Source organism: Amblyomma mixtum, chromosome 2 (genome assembly GCF_055824585.1).
Source record: "Amblyomma mixtum isolate Tamu chromosome 2, ASM5582458v1, whole genome shotgun sequence".
In the NCBI taxonomy this organism is placed as follows: Eukaryota; Metazoa; Arthropoda; class Arachnida; order Ixodida; family Ixodidae; genus Amblyomma; species Amblyomma mixtum.
In genome coordinates, this window is record NC_143013.1 from 221,128,197 (window position 1) to 221,146,640 (window position 18,444).

Genomic DNA, 18,444 nt, shown 5'->3' on the forward strand with positions numbered 1-18,444 from the left:
ATCTGATTTCGAGGTCTTGCAAAGGGCCTATCAAAAGCGTGACGTCGATCTGGTGTATTGATCGACGGTGCGAGGCACATTTTAGGCGCTGCGCCGACCGCCGACCGACGCAACATTTCGTTCCATTGTACCGAAAGCTCGAAAATAGTCACGTTAACTATGCATGCCTTACCTCCGCGGCTGTAGTCAGCTTCGACTGCTGCGTCGCCATCCAAGCCGTATTCTTGAGCTTCAACCATAGGACGATGGGCCAAGATGGAAGTCATTTCTTTGAACCACCGCCACTTCGACGGCGCTGCTCTACACAGCTTCTGCAGCTCTCTTTCCTAGCATACACAAAATAACGAATTCGAAGCATGAGTACTAAGTGGTTGGCGAGCTCGGACGACTCAGTAAACAGGAAATAAACCACTTGACGTACCTTGTTGTATTTCCCTTTTAAATTTTTCCAGTGGGTCCGCAATTGCTGCCATGTTCATGCATAGCCAAGGCGATTCATTTCTTCTTGAACACGTATGAAATGAACTTGGTTTCGCTGACGACGCGAGTCGAGCAGTTCTCCAATAGAGATTCCTTGCTCTTTGCAATTTTATGTTGAGAATTAAAGCTTTTTAACAAATACTACACTGCTGTACTTGTTCGTTCACATGTGTACTTCCTCCCCGCAGGGAGGCGTCTGCAGCATGCAGACGTTGGTGAGTGGCGACACCACGGGGTTAACCCGAGCATCCGCAGGGACATCCCCGCAGGGGGATGATGGTCAACAATGCGTCACCACGAACCTGAGCATCCGCGCTTAGCCGTGCGTGGCATCGCCGTGTCCGGGGAAAAGGGGATCCTGGTGGTTGAGCCGATGCCGAGCGTTTGGACCCTTAAGGCCCCTCGGCGGAGGCAACACACCACTTTGGCCCCAGCTTCCTGTAGACGGCACCTCCGGCCTGACCCGACCGGGGGAAATCGGCAGTCGCCTTTTCCTATCCTCCCCTCTATCTTTCACTTTCCTATCTCTTTCTTACAGCTCTCCTGTCTCCTCCTCTCTTCTTCGTTTTTTCCTCTCTTTCCTGGCGGCGAGGGTTAACCGTGTGTGACCAACTACCCTGTGTTGAGTCATATTAGGTTATAGTTAAGGTGTACAGCTGGCGCGGACAGGACTTGCTTGCAAGTTCCTGTCCCTTCCCCTTGTTGGGCTCCATCCATGGTGGGTGGCTGGCACAATGACCGAAAAACATCAATTTTTTATGGCTCCCCCCCTTTCAAAACCTGATCGCTCTCTCAAGAGAGGGCGGAACGAAGCAGAGAACTTTTTTTCCAAAAAGAAACCAACATTTGTGAAATTCCATGTCCACAGTGAAGTTCAAGATAAACAGGCCAGAATTATATCCCCCTTCATGGTATCGAAATGCTTAACAGAAGCTTTGGGCCCCGGCTACAAAGTATCGAAAATGACCAGTGGTGATTTATTGCTGGAACTCCGAGAAAATGTCCAAACCACCAAACTCTGTAACATAGTGTCTATTGGAGACACACCTGTCTCCATCACTGCACACCGATCATTCAATACTGTCCGTGGCGTCATCTCAGAAAATGATTTTCTACACCTTACCGAGAAAGAAATGCTGGAAGGGCTTTCCGAGCAAAATGTATATCGAATCAAGATCCGCAAGGACAACAAAGAAATAGATACCAAACATCTGGTTCTGACTTTCAACACATGCACATTACCTGAAACAATGGACGTTGGATACCTTAAAGTAAATGTAAGGCACGACATCCCTAACCCACGAAGGTGCTTTAACTGTCAGAGGTTTGGCCACGGCTCACAGAGTTGCCGCGGCCGCAAAACTTGCGCGAAATGCGCGTCGAAGGACCACCATTCTGAGGAATGCGACGCAGCTCTACGCTGCGCTAACTGCGAAGGCGACCACGCTGCGTACTCCAGGGCGTGTCCGTCCTGGAAAAAGGAGAAAGAAATCATCACCATTAAGACCAAAGAAAACATTTCATTCAAAGAAGCCAGAAGGCGTTTTGCACTGACAAATACATTCTCTTTCACAGCCAAACCAAACTTTGCTGACGTGGCGCGCAGGGGCGGTGCACCACGCAGCACTCCGGCATCTGCCGCGGCCACTCCCATCAACGCCCCAGGCAGAGACAGCCAAGGCTGCTCTGCCAACTCCAAGCCAGGGAGTGCCGGCCCACGGGTCAGCATCCCGCAGGACTTCCCTTCGTCGGTGGAGGCCCGACACCAACACATCCGTGGCTTCGCGGTCCTCCAGCACCTCTGGTGAGGTGATGGATACAACTACCACTCCGCCCGCTTTGCAGCGGCGGACCGGCTTTCACGAGCGAAGAAAAGATAGAACCCCGGTAACGGGCCCAGACAGTAAATTTCTTCCGTTCTATTCCCACCCAAAAAAACAAACATGACATTTGTGGTTCAATGGAACTGTAGAGGAATGTTGAGGAACTACAGTGATATAACACATATTCTAGGGTCAGTGATGCCTCTAGCTCTATGTCTCCAGGAGACCAATCTTGGTCCACAACATTCAAATATCTTAAAACATTATACAACTTTTAGGCGTGATCGCGAACATGCAAATAGACTCTCGGGAGGCGTCGCAATCATCATCCAAAGCGGCGTCCCGGCTCAAGAAATCAAACTGAAAACAAAACTTGAGGCGGTTGCGGTTAGCGTCATCAGTTACAAAACCATAACAATATGTTCTGTATATCTTCCCCCACACATCACATTAACATGCCAAGATCTAGAAGGCCTGATCGATGAACTGCCGGAGCCATTTCTGGTAGTTGGTGATTTTAACGCTCACTCTCCATTTTGGGGAAGCGAACGCTGTGACTCTAGAGGCCAAACAATCGAAGATTTTATACTTTCGAATAATATCTGTCTTTTAAATACGGGAAAAGCGACATATTGCTGTCCAAGCTCAGCAAAAATGAGCTCTCTCGATTTAGCTTTCACATCACCATTACTTTTTAACAATTTTAAATGGGATGTTTTAAATGACCCCATGGGCAGCGATCACTTACCTACCGTCATCAGGCTCTCATCATCCACTCCAATCATCCCCACAAGGCCACGGCGCTGGAAAATTCAGCTTGCCGACTGGTCACTTTTTACAAAAAGTGCCACTCTGGAAAAGGAATTTTGGGATGACCTTAGCACAGATGAAATTAATGAGAAGTTTACTGAATGCATAATATCGGCCGCAACACTCGCTATACCACAAACAACAGGACTTGCACAAAAGAATGCACATTAGCAAAAAAACAACAAAACAAAGCCTGGAGCGCTCAGCGTCGATATCCCACTGCAGAAAACTTACCTTTAAGAAGGCAAAAGCCAGAGCGCGGTATGTGCGAAGAAATGCAGAAAAAAACCTCTTGGCAGAAATGTCTCTCCTCAATAAACAGGTCAACAACATCAAAGAAAATGTGGGAAAAAGTTCGTAAATTTACTGCTGACCATACCCCTTTCACACTTCCTCTCTTGACAGCACCCGGGACACAAACATCTTTAGAAGAACAGGCCAACATATTGGGCGAGCATTTTGCTGAGATCTCAAGCTCATCCAATTACACAAACACATTTCAATAGCTGAAAAACAAAAATTCCCATCCGGAGCAGGTATACATGAGGATTACAACCAGCCTCTCACACTGCAAGAATTAAATAAGGTATTATCCTCTGGAAAAAAGACAACACCAGGACCAGACAACGTGCATTATGCTATGCTTGCCCATCTCTCCGAGGCTGCTGTAGAGGCACTGTTAAAATTCTTTAATAAAGTCTGGATAACTGGAAATATACCTGACGAGTGGAAAAAAGCAGTCATAATACCTTTTCTCAAACCCGGAAAACCACCAACAAGTCCTAGCAGTTACAGACCAATAGCCCTCACCAGCTGCATTGCTAAATCTTTCGAAAGTGTAATAAACATTAGACTGACCTTCGTACTTGAATATAGGCAACTATTAGATACACACCAATGTGGGTTTAAGAAAACATGCTCGACCACAGATCACCTTGTCCGTCTAGAAAACACCATCCGGGAGGCGTTCATCCACAAGCAGCACTGTATTGGGGTCTTCTTCGACTTGGAGAAGGCCTACGATACTACGTGGAAGTTCGGCATCCTCCGTGACCTAGCAGAGCTAGGTATCCGCGGCAGGATGTTGAACTGCTTGAACGACTTCCTGGCTAACCGCACATTCCGAGTCCGCCTAGGAGCAACTCTCTCCATGACTTTCACCCAAGAGAACGGCGTACCCCAGGGGTGCATTCTAAGCACTACACTCTTCATAGTAAAAATGAATTCCTTAGTGCCGCCGCGGTGGCTCAGTGGCTATGGTGCTCGGCTGCTGGCCCGAAAGACGCGGGTTCGATCCCGGCCGCGGCGGTTGAATTTCTTTGGAGGAGAAATTCGAGGCCCGTGTACTGTGCAATGTCAGTGCACGTTAAAGAACCCCAGGTGGTTGAAATTTCCAGAGCCCTCCACTACGGCGTCTCTCATAGCCTTAGTCGCTTTGGGACGTTAAACCCCATAAACCAAACCAAACCGAATTCCTTAGCTAAAGTAATACCCAAGTCCATAATGTATTCAGTTTATGTAGATGACCTACAAATAGCATGCACGTCCTCCAGTATATCAACCTGTGAGAGACAAATACAAATCACACTAAATAAACTAGGTTCTTGGGCAGACAGAAATGGATTTAAATTTTCTCCTGAAAAAACAGTAGCTGTTCTTTTCTCATTGCGACGAGGCCTACAGGTCGATCCCAATCTATACCTGAATCACACTGCGCTACCAATTAAACAAGAACACAAATTTTTAGGCCTAACTTTCGACAGGAAACTCACATTTCTACCACACATTAACAACCTTAAAAAGAAAGCTTCTCAAGCCCTCAATATCTTAAAAGTGCTCTCACGGAAGCGGTGGGGGGCCGATAGAGCAAGCCTTTTACAAATATATCGCTCTCTGGTGCGCTCCAAGCTGGACTACGGGTGCATAGTATTTGGTTCGGCAAGAGCATCCTACTTAAAAAGATTAGAGCCCATTCATAATCTTGGTCTGCGCCTATCATCTGGAGCATACAGAACATCACCAGTAGCCAACCTATACGTTGAAACTAATGAGCCCGCTCTTGAGGACCGAAGAATCGCACTAACATGCACATACGTCTTAAAAATCCGTTCTCTTCCGAAACATCTCTGCCATCCAGTTGTCACCAAGTGCCCATCTAAAAGATTATTCATCAACAAACCACATTCTATCAGACCATTACTATTGCGCTTTGAAGACAAATGTGAAGAGCTAACTGTACTAGACTGCTTACCGAATATTGCACAAAGGAATGAATATTTGCCACCATGGTACAGCCTGCCTTCAGTATGTGACTTCACAATGACACATTTAGATAAAAAGCAAACGCCAAATGAGTACATATTACAGGAATTCTTTGCACTACAAGAAAAATATGACACCTACAGTGAATTTTATACCGATGGCTCAAAAACAAAGTCACGTTGGAAGTGCAGTAATCCAAGGAAAAATAAACAGATAATGTGACTACCAGACTGCGCATCGGTTTTTACTGCTGAGTGTTATGCCATCTTTGTAGCTGTAGATAAAATAGTAAGAGAGAATATCAAAAATAGCATCATTTACACCGATTCCCTGAGTATGCTTAAAGCACTGCACTCCAGAAATGCAGCTGAACCTATAATAGGAAACATCATACATAACATAGTGAAAATCACAAAACAAAATCATAACATTAAATTCTGCTGGGTTCCTAGCCATGTTGGAATTGTAGGTAATGAGAAAGCAGATGTATGCACTGCACAAGCCCGGAATGGCCAAATAAAGCAAGTGAACATACCGCACAGGGATTGTTTAAAGTTTATATACAGTAAACTCAAAAATAAATGGCAGGCTGCATGGCAAGAGCACGTAAACAACAAACTACATTCTGTGAAGCCAATTCTAGGGGAATGGCAATCATGTAGGCATCAAGAATGTTTTACCGAAGTTATTTTATGTCGGCTCCACATTGGACACACCCACCTCACGCACAGCTTTCTACTAACCAAACAAAACAAACCTCTCTGTGAAATGTGTGGTTCCGAACTCACAGTGAACCACATTTTAATTTCATGTGTCAAACTAGAAGAACTAAGAAAAATATTTTACAACATTTTATAGGGAAAGACTCCCATTACACCCCATGTTACTTTTAGGCGATCGTGCACTGGTTGACATCTCATGTATTTTTAGGTTTCTCAAGGAAGCCAGCGTTTTAAACAAACTCTTAAGTATAAAAAGCTTCACGTTTAACAAAAACTCCAACCTTGTGTTTGGCGCATCATAGCCTCAGTTGCTTTTGCGCCATTAAAATCAATATAACTATAACTATAATACAGCAAATAAGCAAAAAAAGGGATCTTTATTTTGGCTATGCTTCTGTTAAATTAAAACGCAAGTAAAATACAAAATAAGATTAGGAGCTGAAGAAATGACGACAAATGTAGTGAAAGGCATCGTGGGTGTGGATAGTGCCATACAGATTTCATTCTGAAAGATGTGCATTTTGCTTGTGGACAGCATATGACTTTTACGTTAGTGAGCAATCACTATTTTCGAAACACTTTATAAACTCACACTTTGGTCCTGTAAGCTTTACTACAAAGGCCCCCTCATTCTAAATTCTACATATATATGAAACCGTATGAGAACAAATATGAAACCGTTTTGGTCTCTGTCACTGCAAGTTACCGGATTTCGACTGCGGTATTCATCTAACGCACTAGAAGTTCTGGACATATTCTGAATAGTGTGACTTACACTCTGCACAGCAAAACTTGTGTTACTGTCTTAGGTAGATGGAGTACTTTGCTCTATGTTAAGTAAAGGCTCATTAGTGAAATTGTTTAGATAACAGCAAATCTTCCACAGTTTGTTCAATTTATGAGTCATAATATTGGGGAAAATGCTCTTCAGTATGCGAAACTTCTTTACTTCTTTGTCTTTGATGACGCGTTCAACGTGTACTCTCAAGTTAGCAATCTCCCTTGTTTTGGTCTCTTCAGCGACTGACAACTGCTGCTTTCCATTAAGCATGGGTGGCACATTTAAGTTAACACCAATTTCTATTAGATCATCACTGATCAGAAACCCTCTGTCTGCCATCACGCTATCTCCAGGTTCAAGGAGATTGTATAACCCACTTTTTCTTGTAATCTCTTTGTCTGTCTCATATCCTGCCAGGAGACAGGTCAGAGACAAAGGAGATAAATCCATTGGGTGTTATCCCCAGCAGGCCTTTTGCTGTATTGTGGCTTTTCTAGGCACTGAAGGTGTCATTCTGCACAGTGTACTCAGATGGGGTCTCAATAAAAAGTTCTGTACAGTCCAGTATAACATGGGTTGAAGGATAGAGAGCCCTGAAAGACTGCGGCGTGTTTGAAATACAGAGTTTCACGTGATGGCCACATTGGGATCTGAACTAGCACATCACTGAGGAAGTCTACCCAGTAGGAGAATATGTTGCTTACCAATGATGTGCTTATGGCAAAACGGTATGCTATTTCCTGCTCTAGACGGCCCACTCTTAACCTGCACAAACAAATAATCAATTGCTCTCTCACACGAAGCAATGGTCGTCGGCCAGCTGGCGATTTCGTTCTGTGGAACTGATCAATGCAACGAAGCATTCAAAGCGCTTCAGTGAGGAGAAGCCAGTGTAAAACCTGAGCTGCTTCTCATCCTTCACCAAGTCTTCAATATGAGAGCCTTGCTTGGTTGTCTGCTTGTCCCTAGCTCTCTGTCTTCTCCTTGTGCAGCAAAGAACGTAGCTTTGCTATTTCTTCTTCAAGAAAACTGGTATTATGTCTCAGCTTTTCGTTTTCTTGCTGTAGTTGCTTACACGTAGTGACAAGATCTGCGGCCCTTGCTTGATAACGATGCGCTGCCTCAACTGCTGGTCCCATGGAATATGTATGGTTGTAGTCTGGAATGAAGCAATTTAAAACAAACATGGTAGGCTGCATTTTGCTAAAAGTTTTTATATGATAGCAAGGTTGGGTGCGAAAAGTGAAGCCAGATATATGTGAAATTATTCATAGCAAAAGCAAACATGCAAAATAAAGTTACAGCAACAAGTAACAGGAGAGTACTTAACAGCAGGTACAAAACACAATGCCTCTTTGAGCTCTCATCTGCAATTCCTGAATCAATTCCGTTTTAGTTGTATTTTTCAATAGCTCTTGCTGTACATATACACAACATTTGACTGCGAGGTTACCTGCTCGTTGCTGAGGATGGATGCTTGACAGAGAAGCAGCTGGAGGTAACATCGGTGAAGTTGCTGAGACATCTGCAAAGATAAATAATTTCAAAATACTTTATTATAGCGCGGCTGCTGCAGCGAGACAGGAGACTTTATTATAGACAGCGAGACTTTATTATAGCGCGGCTGCTGCTGATACAGGAGGAGCCGAAAAAAAACCAGAAAACTAAGGCACTCTGTTTTGAAGAACATTAAAGAAAAAGCAATCTTTTTGCAAAATAAAACACCATTATTATTATGCTGCAATATTAACCAAAAATAACTTTAATTTTGAGTTCATTACTCTTGTCACTTTCGACGCACTACATTACGATGCGGACGAGGAACGCGAACAGGCGCCGTAGCCTTGGCTGCGTTGACAGCTATGTATGAAACGGAGTATAGCCTGATTTAACAAAACTCCTGTTTGGGCTAGATGGTGCATAGCTTATTTTGAAACGAAATCAAGCGCACAACACGCACACAAGAGAGGAAGACACAGGACAGGCGCTAACTTCATCTGATTTATTCGCAGGTAAGAGAGCAGATTATATACATAAATGGAGACATGCGCAGTAAAGAAACACATCGTCAGTTCACAATGCGTGCTCGAGATACCTGTACTCTGCGTGCAAAAGATTAACAGACGTGTCACTCGCACAGTCATGCCCCCTCTTCCTGATGTGAAAGGCTTCTAATAGTTCACGTGCCGTCTTATCACCGCCTCTGCCAAGTATCTTAATCTCTTTCAGCCGCGGCTCGCATGCTCTGCAGTTCGCACAATGCTCTGCAAAATGTGTCCCTCCGCCCCTTAAAGCCCGCAAATGTTCCCCCGCCCGGTCATTGACACACCGCCCGGTCTGGCCTATGTAAGCCCTTCCGCAGGTCAACGGTATCTCGTAAACGACACCGGTACAGCATTCAATATACTTTTTTGAGTGCTTCTTCCTGCAGCCACTCTTCTCCGCGCACGAAATGCGTGAGCAAAGTTGGGCAAGTTTCTTCGGTGCGGAGAACACCACAGGAACGCCGTGTCAGCCTGCCACTTTTTTCACATGATGGGCAACCTTGTGAATATACGGTACCACTACCGGTTTAACCGAGTGCCTTTCCAGTGTTTTCGCTTTGCCGAACATGACCTGCTTGGTTTTCCGAAGTAGGGCCTCGGCCACAGAAACAACGACCGCGCAGGGGAATCCGGCCGTAAGTAGCCGGTGTACTTGCTTATTAAAGCTACACTGCATAGCATGCGGGCACGACTTCGAGAGAGCAGATCCAAGGCATTGGCTGGCTATAGACCTCTTGACAGTTTTTGAGTGAGCGGAATCAAAAGGTAAAAGCTCTTTCTGTGCCCGCGGAGCGTACTCCCAACATACATGATGAACCCCTAAAGTAAAATTGGCGTCTAAAAACTGCAACGATCCTTGTAAAGGGAGTTCGTGCGTAAACCTCAATCCCCTCCCGTTCTGCTGAAAGCTTTCCAAGACGCTGCCAACCGCTTCGGTGTAAGAAATGTTATCTAGTTTTTTCAAAAGAATAAGAAAATCGTCTACGTACCTAAAAACTTTCAGCACTCCTTTCCCATTAAAGCTTTGCTCAAGGGCGCGGTCAATAAAAGCTAAAAACAGGTTACAAAGCAAGGGGGCTACGCAGTACCCAATGCAGATCCCTTGTCTCTGACGATAAAATTTATTCTCAAAAGAGAATACCGGTGTCGTTTACGAGATACCGTTGACCTGCGGAAGGGCTTACATAGGCCAGACCGGGCGGTGTGTCAATGACCGGGCGGGGGAACATTCGTTGTGCGAACTGCAGAGCGTGCGAGCCGCGGCTGAAAGAGATTAAGATACTTGGCAGAGGCGGTGATAAGACGGCACGTGAACTATTAGAAGCCTTTCACATCAGGAAGAGGGGGCATGACTGTTGTGAGTGACACGTCTGTTAATCTTTTGCACGCAGAGTACAGGTATCTCGAGCACGCATTGTGAACTGACGATGTGTTTCTTTACTGCGCATGTCTCCATTTATATATATAATCTGCTCTCTTACCTGCGAATAAATCAGATGAAGTTAGCGCCTGTCCTGTGTCTTCCTCTCTTGTGTGCGTGTTGTTGTGCGCTTGAATTCGTTTTAAAATAACTAACCTGAATGAGCGGAATAACATTCCCTGGAAAATGAACTTGTTGGTAACAGCTGTAGCAGAGCCAACTCATCAAGAGACGTATAACTGTACAATCATTGAGTGAGACAGCCTACTGCCACACTCCCTCCCTCGAACAAAAAAAGTCATTACCTCTGCTCCTCACGGCGAAACGAATGCAAACAAAAAGACAATGATAAGAAAGCACTTCTCTTTTATGCCGACCAAATGCCGTTTGTGTGTGTCTCCCTTTGCGCTTGTGCCTTTTACGCTGTTTCAAGAATTAACAAATACGTCAACTTTCCGACCCATAAATCCGCTCCCTTCCTTCTGGCGAAAGAAAACAAAGCACAACGACAGGATCGCTTTCCGCGTTCGAAGCACACTAAGCTTAAATGCAAAAGAAAAAGGGCTCTTACGTTGCTCAGATTGCACTTCAACCGTGCCGCAGATGCAGAGTTCGTCTTGGATGTCGGCCTCCTGCGACATCGCCACGACGCGCTTTTGGTACGGCGTCGGTTCCCAGAGCCTGGCGAACATAATGAAGCATTAGCAGCAGAAAACCGTCTCCTTTCAAAGCAATAGTCTTACCCGTAATCGCAGCAGGTGTCCGTTCCGCATACACTCGGTGTGGAAAGATCGTGGGGAGACTATCCATTTAACCCTTGCGTCCGCTAGTGTTGAAATGCGCACCACATATTTTGTGGTGTTTCGAAGGCTTCCACAGGGTAAATCGCCCTTGCGAACCTTGCCGATTTATCCTGCGCACCCATTCTAGCTTCAGCTTCTTGCCCTTGGGGAATACGTGAAATGAAATGTTGATGCCCTTTCGCGTGTTGTTATCACAGCCGGGCACGCAGCACGTTTGACCACCACCGCGCTTCTCCTTTTCAGACATGTCGAATGTCGAAAAAAGTCACCCCAGAATTTAAGAAAGACTATCAGATAACCACCACGGAAGGGTGCTGCAACATTCCGCTAACAGACACCAACATCGCGCACGAGAAGACGCACAACGCCTGAACACGGCGGCATAACACAGCAATACGCTTGACAGCAGCCGACGCGGGAGGCGATCGCTCCGTTCTCCCATCATGCTTTGCGCGGATCCGCTAGGGGATGGCGCGGCGCTGCAATTTGTGGAAAGGTCTATTCTCATTTCGCTGATGATAGCAAGAAATGCTGTCGTTTCGTCCTGCGAAAAAAATGCTCGCGGAGCGGGCATCGCTGCGGCGGCATGAACAGGCGTTATGGGGCTCGCCATTTTGCTGTCCCGCAGCTCGGCGAGCGCTCCAGGCCCGCAGCAAATTCCCTTCCCATAATACATAAGGCGATACGATCGTGTTTACATGCTATGCGAAAGTCGAGTTACCCGCCGCAAGCCACCCTCGTCTGGCGCATGATGTGATGCGCTTTCCTATCGCATTATCGCAGTGTACATGAATGTGATGCGCTTGAAAGTTGATGCGATGTGATGCAGCAGTTGTCGCTTTCATGTGAGCACGGCTATAGTAGACGCATGTTTTTCTTGAACATCACGCGGGCATAGGTCAAGATAATCAAGCATGCTGTCATGGCTGCCACGCGAAAAAGCTTTAACAGGGACAGATTTTGAAGGTGGAAATTTTTGGAGATTTTAATGCTGCAGGAAAAATACGCCATATGGTGTGGAGTTGAAAATGGGGGAGATAAATCCGTTCTCCCCGTTTTAACCGCGGCTGACTCAGTTCAAAACCGCGCGGACCCCACCCCGTGATCGCGTACGCTACCGAGCGCACGCCGACCACGGAGGGCCGTGCTCTGCGGGAACAAAGGAACGACACACTGGCTGACACAAACAAGGCGTTTATTGCTATAACAACAATAACGCCAGCTAGCAACAAAATACACTGAGGAATCTAGGATGTCCGACTCACCAGTACGGCTACGAACGAATGTTCGCCCACGGTAGGGCAGAGGGAATATCTCCGAGGCCAGACGGGACGAGCTGAGGGGAACAAGTTTCCACACGAGGACGCCCGCGGCAGAGAGCGGAGCTTTGCGCGTGAACGTCCAACACGCTTCCCTGTCCCAGGGAGAAGAGAGCGAGCCTTCCCCCGCGCGCGAGCGGCAAAACACGCCATCCGTGGCGCTGGTGTCGCTACGACGCGAGCGCCCTCCCCTGTTAGTTAAAGTAACCGAAACTGAGAAGAGCGCGTTTCGGAGGAGTTAACAACAGTGGGGTGTGCAATGCGGGAAAGCGAACGCAGGGGACGAAGGCGTCCCCACAATGGTGACAGAGCGGCCCTTTTCCACTGAGACGGAAAAAGATTGCCGCTATCGAAAAACTCGCATCTTTGGCGTACCCGAAGTGGTCTCCCACCTGCACCTCTTCCTCCATTGCCAACCTGTCACGTGGCCTGTCACGTGTCGGAGCCCACGGGGTGACGTGGCTGGGGCAAGGTCTTTGCTTTTCGTGCGCCTGAGAAGCTCATTTCTGGATATTGCACATTTTTTGGAGGGATATGGCCAAAATTTGTTAACCCACAGAGCTTAGGGTGACCACGCGTTTTCGAAATTCTAAAAACTTATGTGGGTATTAGTTATGACCGCCTAGAAATTTGTAATTGCGACCATTTCTCTAAAAGTAGTAGTTGTACAGTTAGGTATGAGAAATTAATCAATCAGCTTGCTAGTTAACATCAGTAACCTGTTTTCTAATGTCGGCCAGTGATGGTATTTCAATACTACAGAAACGATCTTTTTATCTCAGAAAAGCCTATATTTAAAACTTAGTTTCGGTGGGCTTCTGTTTAAACGCATGGTATTTGGCGAATATTCTTTCGTGAAAAAATAAGCGTCTTCAATGAATAACAGCAGCTATTTAAATTGAAAACTCAATACCTTGCTTTTGGCGATATTGGGCATGGGGTAGGCATCATTTTCATTATCATGCCTGACTGCCACAAAACCACGGCTATGACTGCGAGTGGTGGCCAGTGCAAGAAAAATTTTCCGTGTGATAATTCTGATACTTGACTGCTCTGGTTCGCTCACACATGCGCTCTAATCACAATATGTACACTCTATGAAAAAAAAACCGGCCGAGGAGGGAGTAAAGACAACTTTAGTCCTCAAAACGCCCCGTTAGTCTCTAAATTGGCACAGGGCACTCTTCTTGCCAGAAATGCGCGCTGTGCGCAAACTCAACAGACTAACTGCCGAGAAAGAGACTAACGGGGGGCGAAGCACAGCATAGCAGCACGCGAAAATCACGCGAGAAGACCCTGACTGCAATAGTACTCGATTTTTGAAGCGCTGGGCGTGGTCTAAGGCCAGTGAGAGCATCGACACTGCCTGTGACGAAGCGGATACCCCTTTGCGCGAGAAAAAGCCTTCGTTCCACCGAAACGGCTGGCAGCTGTGCAAGTGCATAAACAAATACTACGAGCTTCAATACGTGTCGAATGTGAGTTGTATAGGTTAGGGTTGAGGAAGTACACATAGTTTCATACCGTTGCCGTTTGTTGACAAGCTTATGTGTGCTGTGTAAGTATCGGCGACACTTAGCAGTCAATTCCCTATCACTGCTGTCCGCCAGTAGCAAAAAACGAAGTGAACCATCACCTTCTATATTTTTTTTCTACAGGCTGTAATGTACAGTTGCCAATTGCAAGAAATAAGACCACCTTATACGCAAAAGAAAACGACTGTTGTGGTTGTGAAGTACCGGCCGTAATGTTCAGCACTTTTTTTTTGGCCAAAATACGATTTAGACCGTTCTGCGTGCGCATTAAAGCTTACCGCTGGTTGTTTCAAAAGCACATGACACCAAAATCACCATACTGTGCTCTAAACAGCAATGTGTTTGATAACAATTTCAGCGGTAAAGACAGGCAATGTGTGTGTTTCGCATTTAAGGCTTTTATTTTCTGCCATGGATCATCCGCTGTGGTGGCCAAGTCATATCGGCGCTCGGCTCATAATCCAAAGCTCGTCGGTTTGAATCCTGGTGTTTTCATGTATGCTTATTTCTTTTTCCTTTATCTTTGTTGTGTGTGTCAAGTTCTGTCGGAAGCTATCCCGCTGTAACTTACAGTGCAAATCACGCGTCGTTTCCATTTTTTCATTAAATGTCTGCTCCCAGGGACTAACTGCTGCAGCCCTTCAAAGGGGACCAACAGTCACACCCTTGGCAGTTAGTCCCGAAAAGTAGGATTGCCAGTGGCAGGTCAGTTAGTCCCCAAAAAGACTAACCTCTCGCCCTCTGTTCGCCCCTTTTTCCTAAGAGCGTATGTCCAACTGCAGCAACTTCACAGCTGTATACGAGCTCATAAAGCGCCAGGAAACCGGCTACTGAAGCAATCTTCGTTACGTGAAAAATACGTACCTTGCTCCTGCAGCGTGCACGATGCCTCGGGTAGGAGCGTTTGCTGCAGCAGGCTTTCTTTGAAACACGGTGCGACAAAGTCACTGCGCTAAATGTACTCTTATAAGAATACTATCCGCGAACAGCGTCGTTTATCAATGCTTGTGGCTACACAGGAAAAGGAAGCGGCGTTCAAAGTGGCAATGAGACATCATTATTGCAACAGGCAGGGAGGATGGATACGGCATAAGTAAGCTAAACTGGGCTAGTCGGAGCACTGGGCTGGAGTAGCGCTTGTGTACCTTTTCTTTGTCTCGTTTTTCGCGCTACGTTTTTCTAAGAGGGTGGATATGGGTGTGACAACGAGGTCGCAACATCGCCAGTGCTATCTTCAGTTCAGGATGTGCACACGGAACACGAATCTTTGTGCGTGGTGCCAAAGCGCAAGCGGAAACTCTGTGGCTACTTGAAAGGCCGTTCCAACCGGCCCCGATGATGAAAAGCTCGCGCTGACCCTGTGAAGACATAAATTTCTGCAGGGAAATGTTTAGCCGCTTTGATTTTGTATGCGAGTGTGTGCGAAGCACTGGGCTAGACGAAGTAAAAATAAAATCTTTATTCGAGAATAAGCATCAATGAGAAGAGCCCATTGTTCTAACGCTAGAGCGCTAAAGGCCCCGTTGTCCTGAAAATCCAATGTCGGCACTGTCGGCGTTGTCAATATGAGCGAAAAATCATGAGTGTGGTTCTGGCAGGTGGTGCCCAGAAAGCAACCTAGGATGCAGTTGGTCGGCCTAGGTCACGTGACCTTGTGGTGCCATCACAGCCTGCCCATCGGACAGTGGAAAAACTGCCCACCGTCAGCAGGTAGCAGTCAGATTAATGATTGGTCGCTTGGAAAGAGCAACCTGGGTCGCACAAGGGTGACTGTCAGTCTATGTCGTCACGAACCGCAAGTGTACCAGTGTTGATTGACTGCCACACGATTCAGGAGAGCCTTTAAAAAATCGATTACGAATTACTTGCTGCACCAAATGAGCTCATATTTTGGCCAGTTATTCCGAGATGTATAGCGAACAACATGCAATATACAGCTTGCAATATGAAAAATGGTGTCATGACCCCTGAAGCATCCCTGCCAACTTTTTTTGTTGATGCCACATTTACTGCAGTTTATTGTATTTTTCGGACATTTGTGGTCATACTGGCATCGTCCCATTACTACAGCATCGGCATCAACAACTCTTGAAAGCCGTGCACCGAAGCCTGATGTAAAATTTAACGTTTCGGTGTTTTCGCTTATACCCTCCTCAGCAGCGTTACATGTCCCACTACGTGCTTCAGTGATAACCGAAGGAATCTGACTTTCCGTCGAGGGTTGCCACCTAACAGACTATCGGTTGCGGGCGCGCCACCAGACCACCAGGACTTTGGCCTCCAGTGTTTGTGGGCAACCGTAGGATAAGCAACACCTTTTTACTTACTGTAAAATGCTAACCAGCACTACACTAAATGAAGTTGCGGTCAAGCATTTTGCATTTCGCACCGTTGGAAAACTCGGGTACCGAACACCCACTAGCGTAACTTGTCGCTACGCGCTCAACACATAGTGACTGCGCAGTCCAGCCACGGTAACAGATGTAGGCCAGACGCTTTAGAGTGTTTCAAGTAGGACGCGAAGAGTGAAAGTTGCCGAAGCACGGTACTTTTCGACAGTAAAATCGGGAAACCATGATAGTTTCACGAGATCTGTAAGTATCATTGTTTTCTGTGGTAGAATGAATAAACTTTTACGAGTATTCAAGATAAAGCGCCCACATTTCTCATACCTGTATATCTTCTTAATATTGACACCTGGTGTTCTCAGGTGGCGCTGAAGTGTCTTCGAAGACGTTGAAGTGTCTCGCGCTGGCTGGCTGGCTGCTTGCTGTATTCTGCCGGTTAGCGACCTGTCGCCCTATTTTCCGTTACATATTTTGGTGGAGGTGCGGGGTAAGGATCCCCGTATATGTCTCATACTCCTCCGGATACCCTGGGCTCCAGCCCTTCGCTAGTGGACACCCCTGTGCACCGTGCTAGCCGGAGAAACCAAGGCCTACCTCCCGAACACGGGCTTTTGGAGTCTGCCAGAGCACCCACCCATCGACCTGTCATGCAAGCTGCACCTACTACACCTTGCAGAATCCGCGACTGCCCAAATCATTCCACGGCAGTCAGCTCGAAGACGTAGAAGACTGGCTTCTCGAGTTTTAACGCGTGGCCTCATTCAACCAGTGGGACGACGCCGCCAAGCTTCGAAACGTCTTCTTTAGTCTCGAGGATGGTGCACATACCTGGTACGAAAACCGAGAAGACGCCCTAACATCATGGCACGAGTTCCGCCGACGCCTGCTGGAGACCTACACCTGCACGGATCGTCGAGAACGGGCTGAACGGGCTTTGCAGTCTCGCATTCAGATGCGGCTCTTCCGGCGAGCTGACCCGGCCATGCCCGAAGATAAAAAGGTGCGCCAACTCATGCGCGGCGTTAAGGAGCAACTTTTCGCTGGCCTCGTGCCCAGTCCACCTGGGGCTGTTGCTGAGTTTCTCACGGAAGCGGTCACGATGGAGAAGATGCTCCTGCGGCGGTCTACCACCTACGACCGGCCGGTACTCGCCGCTTCCTGCCTTTGGGGCTAACCCTGCTCTTCTCCGCGACCTGATCCGCTCCGTTGTGCGCGAAGAGCTCAGGCGCTTTTCGGTGCTCCCCTGCCGACGGCCGGCTCTCTCGCTAGCCTCGTCCGCGAAGAGGTTCAAGCCTTGAGACCTTCGTTCCCGTCCGTTGACCCGCCGCCTTTACCCACAGAGTGCCGTCGTCCAACGTATGCTGAAGCCTTGCAACGTCCGGCGCCCTCTTCGGCGCATGCGCCCTCCTCGGCGCAGTTTTTTTCCGTCCAATCAAGGCTCGCTGTTTTCCACATACCCCGACACGTACTACATCCACAATCGACGATCGCCCCAGCGGAAGACGGACCGTCCTGTGGCGTGCTCCAGATCGGCGGCGTCTGCTTTCACTGCGGGGAACCCGGTCATCTGTATCGCCAGTGCCCGTATCGACAGCTTGGGCTGCAGGGGTTCCCTATCGACATGCTCCGTCCACCAAGAGGTCAACGACCCCGGGACATCGAGGACTACGTAGCCCAGCAGCGCATGGCGACAATTCCCCAGCGGCAGTCTCGGTCTCCATCACCACGCCGACCTTCGCCACAGCCCCAAAGCTCCTCCTGGATGGCGCAGATACGGTCGCCAAGTCCCCGCCGGGAAAACTAAAGAGAGCGACCTCGGGGGTTGAGGCCGCTGGCAATTGATGCGAACAAGACCCCCCGACAACGCGAACAGCGACCGACCGCGATTTAAAGGCAACGACTTCAGTACCTGAACTCGGAGATCGACTCTCGTTGGATATACTCGTGCTTCTCGATGGCTATAAGGTTAGTGCTTTGGTGGACACTGGCGCTGATTTCTCGATTTTTAGCGGAAAGCTAGCGGCGCTTCTTAAAAAAGTAATGACGCCATGGTCCGGCACGCAGATTCGCACGGCTGGCGGACATGTCGTAACTCC

The 18,444-nt window shown here is 47.4% G+C and overlaps 1 protein-coding gene and 1 pseudogene across 3 annotated transcripts in view; one reads left to right on the plus strand and one right to left on the minus strand.

Annotated features, from left to right (window-relative positions):
- The window catches only part of LOC149362659 (uncharacterized), a 176,227-nt gene that overhangs the window by 91,383 nt on the left and 66,400 nt on the right, over window positions 1-18,444 (plus strand). The window lies entirely within an intron of this gene.
- Window positions 6,903-7,741, minus strand: LOC149362671 (uncharacterized; annotated as a pseudogene).